The following is a 9,010-nucleotide window of genomic DNA, read 5'->3' on the forward strand; positions in this document are numbered from 1 at the left end:
TCTTCTGTCCTTTGAAGCAATTCACTTCTGCCTGCAAAGTTTGGTTTGAACCTTAAAGGTTTTCAAAAGCACTAAGAAATGCTTGTGTTTTAGTAACATTATATTTTCCTTCAGTATTTCTAGTTTACATGTAATATCTCGTCAAGTGGCACATTTTTTAGGTTCTCTCTGTGGTACCAATAGACTACTTGAAGGACCTTTTGTGTGCATACCTCTTAATTTGTGTATGAGGAGGACAGAACCTCAACCTTGCTGAAAAGAGGAGTTGATGAGAAAATCACACGTGTTTAACCTGTGATAACAATTTTAACTTGCCATTGTATCATTTTTCACAAGATCAGATATAAAGCATGCAATTTTCAGCAAAGTCGAGTTTATACAGAAATCTTATGACTGGGCTTCATTTTTACATGTGGGTTGGTAGGGAAGGATAATTTGTATTGGATGATAGGGCAGCAGGCTTCATTTTTACGTGTGAGTTGGTAGGGGAGGATGATTAGTATTGGACAAGAGGGCAGCAGGCTCCTGTATGTGCTGTCAGCTCCATTGGACCACTGTGAAGGCCTTCTGACTCCAGAGTGGTTTGAGATGCTGCAGTGGCCTGGATGGGTCTATGGGCCCAGGTGAGAGCTTTTGATGTTTATGTTATGTAGAATACTCATATACTTGGATATGTTTTAAATAAAGCATAATGTGAATGTTAGTTCTTCTTTGCTTTTCTTTGGAAAGAGGGAAAATTATATTTAGTGACACAAATATTTTTGTCTGATCAAGTACCTAACTGGTTAATGAACTAAAGCAAAGTTTGATCCAAACTTCTGGAGAGAGGTAGAGCTGGCAACTGAAGAAGAATATAACTGAATTTTGCTAAAAAAGTGCTGATTCGAGAAGTTGTTTTATGAAGTAAAAAATTCTAAGCTCTTATCTCTTAGGCTTTATTTTGCTAACATTGTTAGAACTAGCACATCTGGCTTAGATTCTAAAATAGTTTGGTTTTATGCTTCAGTAAAAATGAAACCAATCAAATTGGAATTGAAGATAGATGAAAGGATGGATTTTGGTACAATGAAGATTCTTAAACACAGTAAAGTTACCAGGGAAGATCTTGAACATTGCCTTTCTGAGTGTCCCTTAAAATTAGGCTGGTGTCAAACATCAGCATCACACAATATACCCAGGTAACAAACCTGAACACGTACCCCTTGAATCTATTAATAAGATAAAAGTTGAAAAAAACCACAGCAAGCTGGTGTCTTTTTTCAGGTAGTGTGGTTGTATTCAAGTCTAGCTCTGTAAAGAGGTGCTGGGGTGCTGGGATAAATAGTCCCCAGCAGTCCTTCCAGTTCTGCAGTTCTTGATTATATTGCTTACCATTAACACCTTATGTAATCTTCACTTACATGTCATTTGAAGATTTTTCTTTTCCTTTGGGGAGTCGAGGGGAGGAGAGTTTTGTCTTTTAAGTTAGATATTTATTTTGATAGAATTAAAATGTACCATCTTTATCAGATTTAGTAATATTCGTATGAAACTAAGGCTCTATGTTATTAGTTGGGTTTGGTTTCTGCATTGTTTTATTTGGTTTCCCTCTCTATCCCTCACCCCAAGTGTGGATTAGTACGCAGAGCCAGATAGTTAAATGCAGTCGCTGAAATTCTTGCTTTAAAAGACAGTGAGGCAGAATTGTCTAGTTTGGAGAGATGTGAAAAAGAGGCCACCTTAATATTTCACCTCTGTTGCTTTGGGTTTACTTAAGCCGACAATTTAGAATGTTTTCCAGCTTTTTCCCCAGAAATAAAAACAAAATCCTTCTCTGCTGGTCAAGAAATATATGTAATTGCCTTTGTCTCTATGGTACTAACTTGATGGTAGCGGGTTCCCCTCCCCTCCAACCTGATTCTGTATCTCTTAAGCATGCTGACCTTGGAACCATTAGTAGAGGCTCAGCAGTTTACTCTTTCATCAATAATGCACTCACTCTGAAGTGGCAGGCTGGACGCTGTGGCCCAGCTCTGCATGGGTATTTATAGTTTGTGCCAGTAAATGTTTCTGTTGAATCGGTCAGGAGCTGCAGGCCTGATCTGTTTTCAAGTTGGTGGTGAGAGCAATGAGTCGGCATATTTGTAAACCTCAGGAAATACAGAGCATTGATAGATTCCTGTGGCACTGGTAATTTCATGAATATGGAGTGGGCCTATATGTTCATTTTTAGCTCTGTAAACCTCAAGAACTGTTACTGTCCTGGTAAGCTGTATCAGTGCATTGGCACTGATGAAGGGAGAACTTTCTGCCTGTCTTGAAGTAAACAATGCATCAACCCAGACTTGTGTTGGGCTGACCTTTGCTGTGGTTTTACAGTAGATGCTCCAAAACTGCCTAGAAAGCTCTTTTCAGATGGGAATGTGGGTTGGTAGCATGGCCTGTCATCAGAGGTGTGGTTCCCCTGGTAGCCGGCCTATGATACTGTGGCTCTGGTTTCTTTATGTAATAAGGTGAGAAAGAGTGACTTTGTACAGAGCAAATGAATTCAGTGTCGATGTCTTATCCAGTGAGCGTTGCTATGGAAAAACCTGTTTGAAAACAGGTTTTTCCCATGCAAGTTCATCAGTTTTATGTTTCATTTTCTGCCTTTTGCCCTTTTTAGGACCGGTTCCAAGTGCAGGCAGAGGTCCCCTAGGACTTCTGACTGTGGGCCTTCAGCAGCCTCCATGATTTCATCATTCCTGCTCGGGCCCCTGTTACCAAAAATACAGGACCCTTATTTTCATATTTGCCCCTGATTTTTTCCTTGCAAGAGTTTCTTGATAAGCAAATCCTTCTTTTAAATACTAGAAAGTATGAGGAAGCGTTCTCTTTTCATAGCCAGTGGTTTAAAGAAGAATAGTTATTTTTAAAGTAGACTAGTGGGCTTTTAGTGTTAAATGTCTATTGACATTTTCCCCGAAGAAACATTGATTTTCTTTCACTTTGTCTTTTCAGGGCCTGCTTTCTTCCCTGGGCGATGCGCAGAGATCTTTGCCAGGGGTCAAAGTGTTGGGAAGCTTGGGGTCCTTCATCCTGACGTTATCACCAAGTTTGAGCTGACCATGCCCTGCTCCTCGCTAGAAATCAATATTGGACCCTTTTTGTGAAGATTGGTCTCTGTGGTGTGATTCTCTTCCCAAATGTCCCTTTCTCCTCCCCTAGTGTCCTTTAGTCCTCCTCCACAGGGAACATCTATTTGGGCTTTAATGTTTAATAAAGTAGAAAGCACTGTCTGGCTGTGTGGGTAGAGACCACCCTTTCCCTGCATTAGACCAGCTTGTGCCATATACGAATGTCTGTGTGTGAAGCTGCATTGTTGGGTAAAAGCCCTGTGGAGTGCCAGAGGAATGCACTGGCAGAGTGCAGGATCTGTTCTGAAAGGCAGATGTGCTCCTCTGACATCAGAGCATCACATTGGAGCGGATTACTCCTGCATAGCAAGATCCCATTTCTTTCTTTATTGATAAAACAAGATAATTGATGAGAGTTCATGTTTTGTGAGTTTGAGATAACTGAGGGATTTAGCTTTGATTTTCTACATTTGACATGTATTCATCATTGAGAAACACTAAAATAACAATATTTTTAGAAAACGTTTAAGAATCAATTATGGTCCAACAATTATAGCTTCTGAGATCAGTTTAAAGTGAAAGAAAAATCTGTAATACAAGGATTCAAAATATGTGAGGGTGCACAGGTATTTTTTACTCTATCTGTGATACTCTAAGATGGAGTATGTGCAACGAAGATCTGTTCTGCTGTAAGAGTTAAAATGGACAAGTATTGATGTCAATGCAGTATGAACATTAGTAAACAATGAGAAGCTTATTTTTGCCATAGGCCATACATGTTACTGTAATCAGTCAGTTATAAAATCATGGTTTTAAATACTTAATTGAGCTACTAGTTTCTCTCTTATAGGGAGATATTAGGCCTCTCTTTTTCTGAAGCTAAGCTTCAGCCAATCCTCCTTATTTTATATCCCAATTTCCTTTCTTACTTCAATCTAGAATTCTCCAGTAGGTACCATCTCTGGAAAAAAGCTGGGTCTAATGTTTGAGAGAAGTTCCCAGGTACTATTGAAGTAATAAGAAATATGATAAAATATAATACTTTAGAGTCCTAGTAGAAATAGCTAACAAAGACCAGGCACACTGTGGCTCATGCCTGTAATCCTAGCACTTTGGGAGACTGAGGTGGGCAGATCACTTGAGGCCAATAGTTCGAGATCAGCCTCACCAACATGACGAAACGCCATTTCTACTAAAAATATAAAAATTAGCCAGGCATGGTAGTATGGGCCTGCAGTCCCAACTACTTGGGAGGCTGAGTCAGGAAAATCTCTTGAACCGGGAGGTGGATGTTGCAGTGAACCGAGATTGTGCCACTGCCCTCCAACCTGGGTGACAGAGTGAGATTCTGTCTACAAAAAAAAAAAAAAAAAAAAAAAAAAGATATAGCTAACAAAGATAGTGAAATAAGAATTATGTTTATGGATCTTTTGCTGAATCTACTACTAGGAGAAAACCCAACCTTGAATTGGGGCAGTAGTGTCTAACTTGCAAGATTTGTGAATACACAGACTTCCATCTGACCCTTCACAGCTCTGTTGTAAGCAGATCCTTACAACATTTTAAAAATGACATATGCCCTCTAAAAATAATGCGTGCCAAAAGGACTTGTATCCAGCATGCATAAGGATTTCTTAAAACTTAATAATAAAAATAAAACAACCGTTTTTTAAAAATGTGCAAGAGTTGAACAAACATTTCCCCAAAGAAAATATATGAATGGCCAATGAGCACTTGAAAAGATCCTCAACGTCATTAGTCATCAGGGAAATGCAAATAAAATCCACAATGATAAACTGCATACCCATTAAAATGGCTAAAATTTAAGACTCATAAATCAAATATTGCTGAGACTGGAGCAAGTGGAACTTTTCATGCACTGCTGGTGAGTCAGTCTCTTCAAACATACACCTACCATCTAGCCATTCTATTCCTAGGTTTACCCATATGGCCAAAGATTTTTATGCAAGTGTTCACAGTGTTACTTACAGTAGTTACAAATTGCAGTATATCCATACTATGGAATACTTCTCAGCAATAAGAAGGAATGAACTACTGATCCTCAAAACAACATGAATGAATTTCAAAACAGTACGCTAAGTGAAAGCAAGAGACACAAAAGACTCTTTAATTCTATTTACATAAGAGTCTAAAAAAGTCCAAAGCAGGTTGGTTGGCAGGAGCTCAGGAAAGAGAATTGACTGCAGTGGGTTAAGAGGAAACTTTTTGGGGTGATAGAAATTTTATCTTAATTGAGGTGGTACGTGTACTTCAGGTGTAGGTTATACCTTCGTAAAGCTAGGAGAAAAAGAATGTAATGTAACATGTAGTATTTTACTAATTTTAACTACATAACACCAACTGATAAATGCCTAGAGAAATAGCCTGAACTGTAGAATTGGCAGTTCTGTTCAAGATGGCTCACTGGTCCACAACTATTAATTATATATTCTCTCTTAGTTTCAGGTTTGCTCTAGTTAAAATCATGGCTTAGAGATCATCATATGATAGCCATTGTTGAAGTAGGTGGAACCATTTGTTCTGTCAGCAGCTACCCACTGGATATTTTTGGGGGTGGCCAAAATTACTTGTAATGAAAAACTCGCTAATGCCTAATTGTATATAATTGTATATCCCAGCATGAAAGGGGAAAGATCAACTCCATGCATCATGCAGATGTTTCTGCCCTTGGAAACAGGAAATGGTAGGAAGAAAAACAGCATCGGCCGCGTTGGAAGAAGCGAACCTTCAGCTCATGAGTCGAGGCTCTGCAGCCAGATCATCTTATGCTTGTCCCTGGTGAAGCATTTGAACTGGAGCCAGGGCAGTCTGTGAGTACTGCCAAAAGCCTTTATTACAGAAGATGCACACCTTCTTAGTAAAAACTGGGAGCTGTAGTATTAAAGTGAAAATTAAATGGAATTGATTTTTGTTCTAGTTTAGAAAGAACTTAAATTCTACCACTACAGCCTGACAGTCCTGCAGTGCTCTTCTGGTTTTTGTTTGTTTGTTTTTTTAGACGGAGTCTTGCTTTGTCACCCAGGCTGGAGTGCAGTGGGGCGATCTTGGCTCACTGCACCCTCCACCTCCTGGTGGAGGTGTTCTCCTGCCTCAGCTTCCCGAGTAGCTGGGACTACAGGCATGCACCACCATGCCTGGATAATGTTTGTATTTTTAGTAGAGACAGGGTTTCACCATGTTGACTAGGCTGGTCTCGAACTTCTGACTTTAGGCGATCTGCCCACCGGTGCCTCCCAAAGTGCCGGGATTATAGGCGCCTGGCCTGCTTTTCTGTTTTTATTTTTGAATTGATTTTTTTTCACATTTTAATTTTTTTGGTTTAATAATGGTGTGAGAGTAGGAATTCTCCCTGATGTGTAGGGTGAAAACAGTTGAGTTTCAGAGAGAGCAATAACTTACTTAGAAGTCACATAGCCAATAAATGAGTTTGAGACACTATATAAGAGTGACTTGGAGTCTACAGCCCACTCACTGATTTGCATTATTTATTTATGCAAAAGTAAATAATGAGACTTTCTACACTTAATATAAAAATAATGGAAAACAAAAAGTTAAAACGTGTTAAGTCCAATACTTTAAAAAACCTGTTCAAACTATGGTCTTCCTGAGCTAATCTACCTTTCTTCCTTCTATTCCCTAAAGTAACTAATCACTGTCAACAATTTAGCCTGTATTGTTTCCTTAGTTTGGACATTTTCCTTGATTTGTACAGTCAGCCACACACACCTGCTCCCATTTTCTGGGGGCATGCTCTACTTACTGGTTTGCAGCAAGTTTTGTTTTTTATTTTACATATCTCTCATGACATTTCACTAATATGTCCCATTTTTTCAGGTCAGTGCCTATAGACCTATCTCATTCTTTTAAATGAGGTAATATTCTATTGTACAGATGTCCATAATAGTTCAATTATTCCCCTGTTGGTGGATATTTAGTCATTTCCAACTGTTTGAAATTATAAACACTGCTCCAACGAACCCCTGATCCTGCAAAATAGCACGGCTTAGGGCCCCAAGGAAAACCAGTCCTAATGGGTGCAAGACTGTATAAATATTCACATTTGACAGACACATTCAGAGATGCATAGAGTTCATTAGATACTTCTTTGATGTGACGTTTGTACTTGAACAATATATTATTCCAGTACCTTACATCTTAGATGTAGGAGTCGCTAGGTCAAAGGATATGTTTTGAATGTAAAACATGTTGAATGACTATTCTCACATTTTAAACAGGAGTAATCTACCACAAACTAGCCAGCCTAACCACTGCCTCTGCTCTCAGCAATGATGGGCTCATCAGCTTGGTGAGAGAGAACATTGCTCACAATCTTGCTTCTTAATCTTAATCTGTTTGTGCTTGATGTTTTGTGTAACATCACTAACCCTAATACTTGAGTATTGACTTTGGCCCTTCTGTCCATTTTATCCAAAAGCAGAAAGATAGCCTTCAAGGGACACCATTGCCTTAAGCAGAATATGCTATCCAACTTCTGGCTTGTAATGTTATTAGGGCCTTGAATAACTTTTATATTATTGTGGACTGAATGTATCCCCACAAAATCATGTTGACCCTCTGACCTCCAGTGTGATGGTCTTTGGAGATGAGGCCTTTGGCAGGTGATTAGAGCTAGATGAGGTCATGAGAGGGGGGCCCTCATGACCAGCTCAGTGGCCTGATAAGAAACATCAGAGAGCTGCCCTGTTTCTCTGCCTACCTGGCACACACATACAGGAGAGGTGATGTGACCACACAGCAACATGGTGGCCACTGGCAAGCTAGAAGAGGGATCAGAATGAAACCTATTTTGCTGGCACCTTGATCTTGGACTTCCAGCCTCCAGAACTGTGAGAAATAAAATTCTTTTATTGAAACCACCCAACCTGTAGTCTTTTGTTGTGACAGTCCCAGCAAACTAGAACACATTATTGAAAACTTGCATTCAAAAAGTAGAGCGTGACATGCATGATAAAATTCAAGGCAGCAGTACACCTCTGGGACAGTCTGCCACAGTTCCCTAATCTGCCTGTGTCCGTGAGTGCAGATAGGAGTGAAGCCTCCAGGGCTTCCAGTCTGCAGCGTCTCTGTTACATGGAAACCTGATGGGTGCCACTGCGACTGGGGCCAATTATGCACAGTGCCCACTAAACACAGAGCATTTTAGCCTTCCTAATTAGCCACTAATAAAAAGACACTGAAGTATCCTGAAGATGAAAGAGAGATTTCCACCGTGCCTCAATACAAACCCCAGTCTGCGCCTCCGCGTGACAGGCGTTGTGCCTAGTGTTTTGCACAAGTCATCTCAGAGTCCTGAGCAGAGCCCATGTAGGGAACACGACCTGCTTGGATAAAAGAAGAGCTGCCAAACAACTGTGCTTGACAAATGGGCCAGGCAGCAAGAAGGGCAACGCAGACGCACAGCGGTTTGAGTCTCCACGATGTCTACTTCATGTTCAGGTATTCTCTGCTTTGACTTTCTAGTAGGCAGAAAGGATGACTATGAATATTGTAGCTAGATTGTGAGTTGAATAAATATCTCCAACAAAGGGTCTCATTGAATTATGTCTGACCAAACCCTGTAGATTTTTTTCTTCCGATGTGACTAATGGAGTGTGCTGAGAATATACTCAAGGTCCACACTCAAGCTTTTCATTCTTCATCTGTAAGGTTTGGCCTTCCTTGTTTCTGTTGAAGAAAGGCAGGAAAGAGGCATGAATCTCCATGAGAAAACATTTGAAGGCTGGGTATGGTGGCTCATGCCTGTAATCCCAGCACTTTGGGAGGCTGAGGTAGGCAGATCTCTAAAGCCCAGGAGTTAGTGAAAAGCCTGGGCAACATAGCAAAACTCCATCTCTACCCACCCACCCCCCCAAATACATACATACATATATATA

The sequence above is a fragment of the Rhinopithecus bieti genome, unplaced genomic scaffold (assembly GCF_001698545.2).
Source record: "Rhinopithecus bieti isolate Rb0 unplaced genomic scaffold, ASM169854v2 scaffold_10315, whole genome shotgun sequence".
In the NCBI taxonomy this organism is placed as follows: Eukaryota; Metazoa; Chordata; class Mammalia; order Primates; family Cercopithecidae; genus Rhinopithecus; species Rhinopithecus bieti.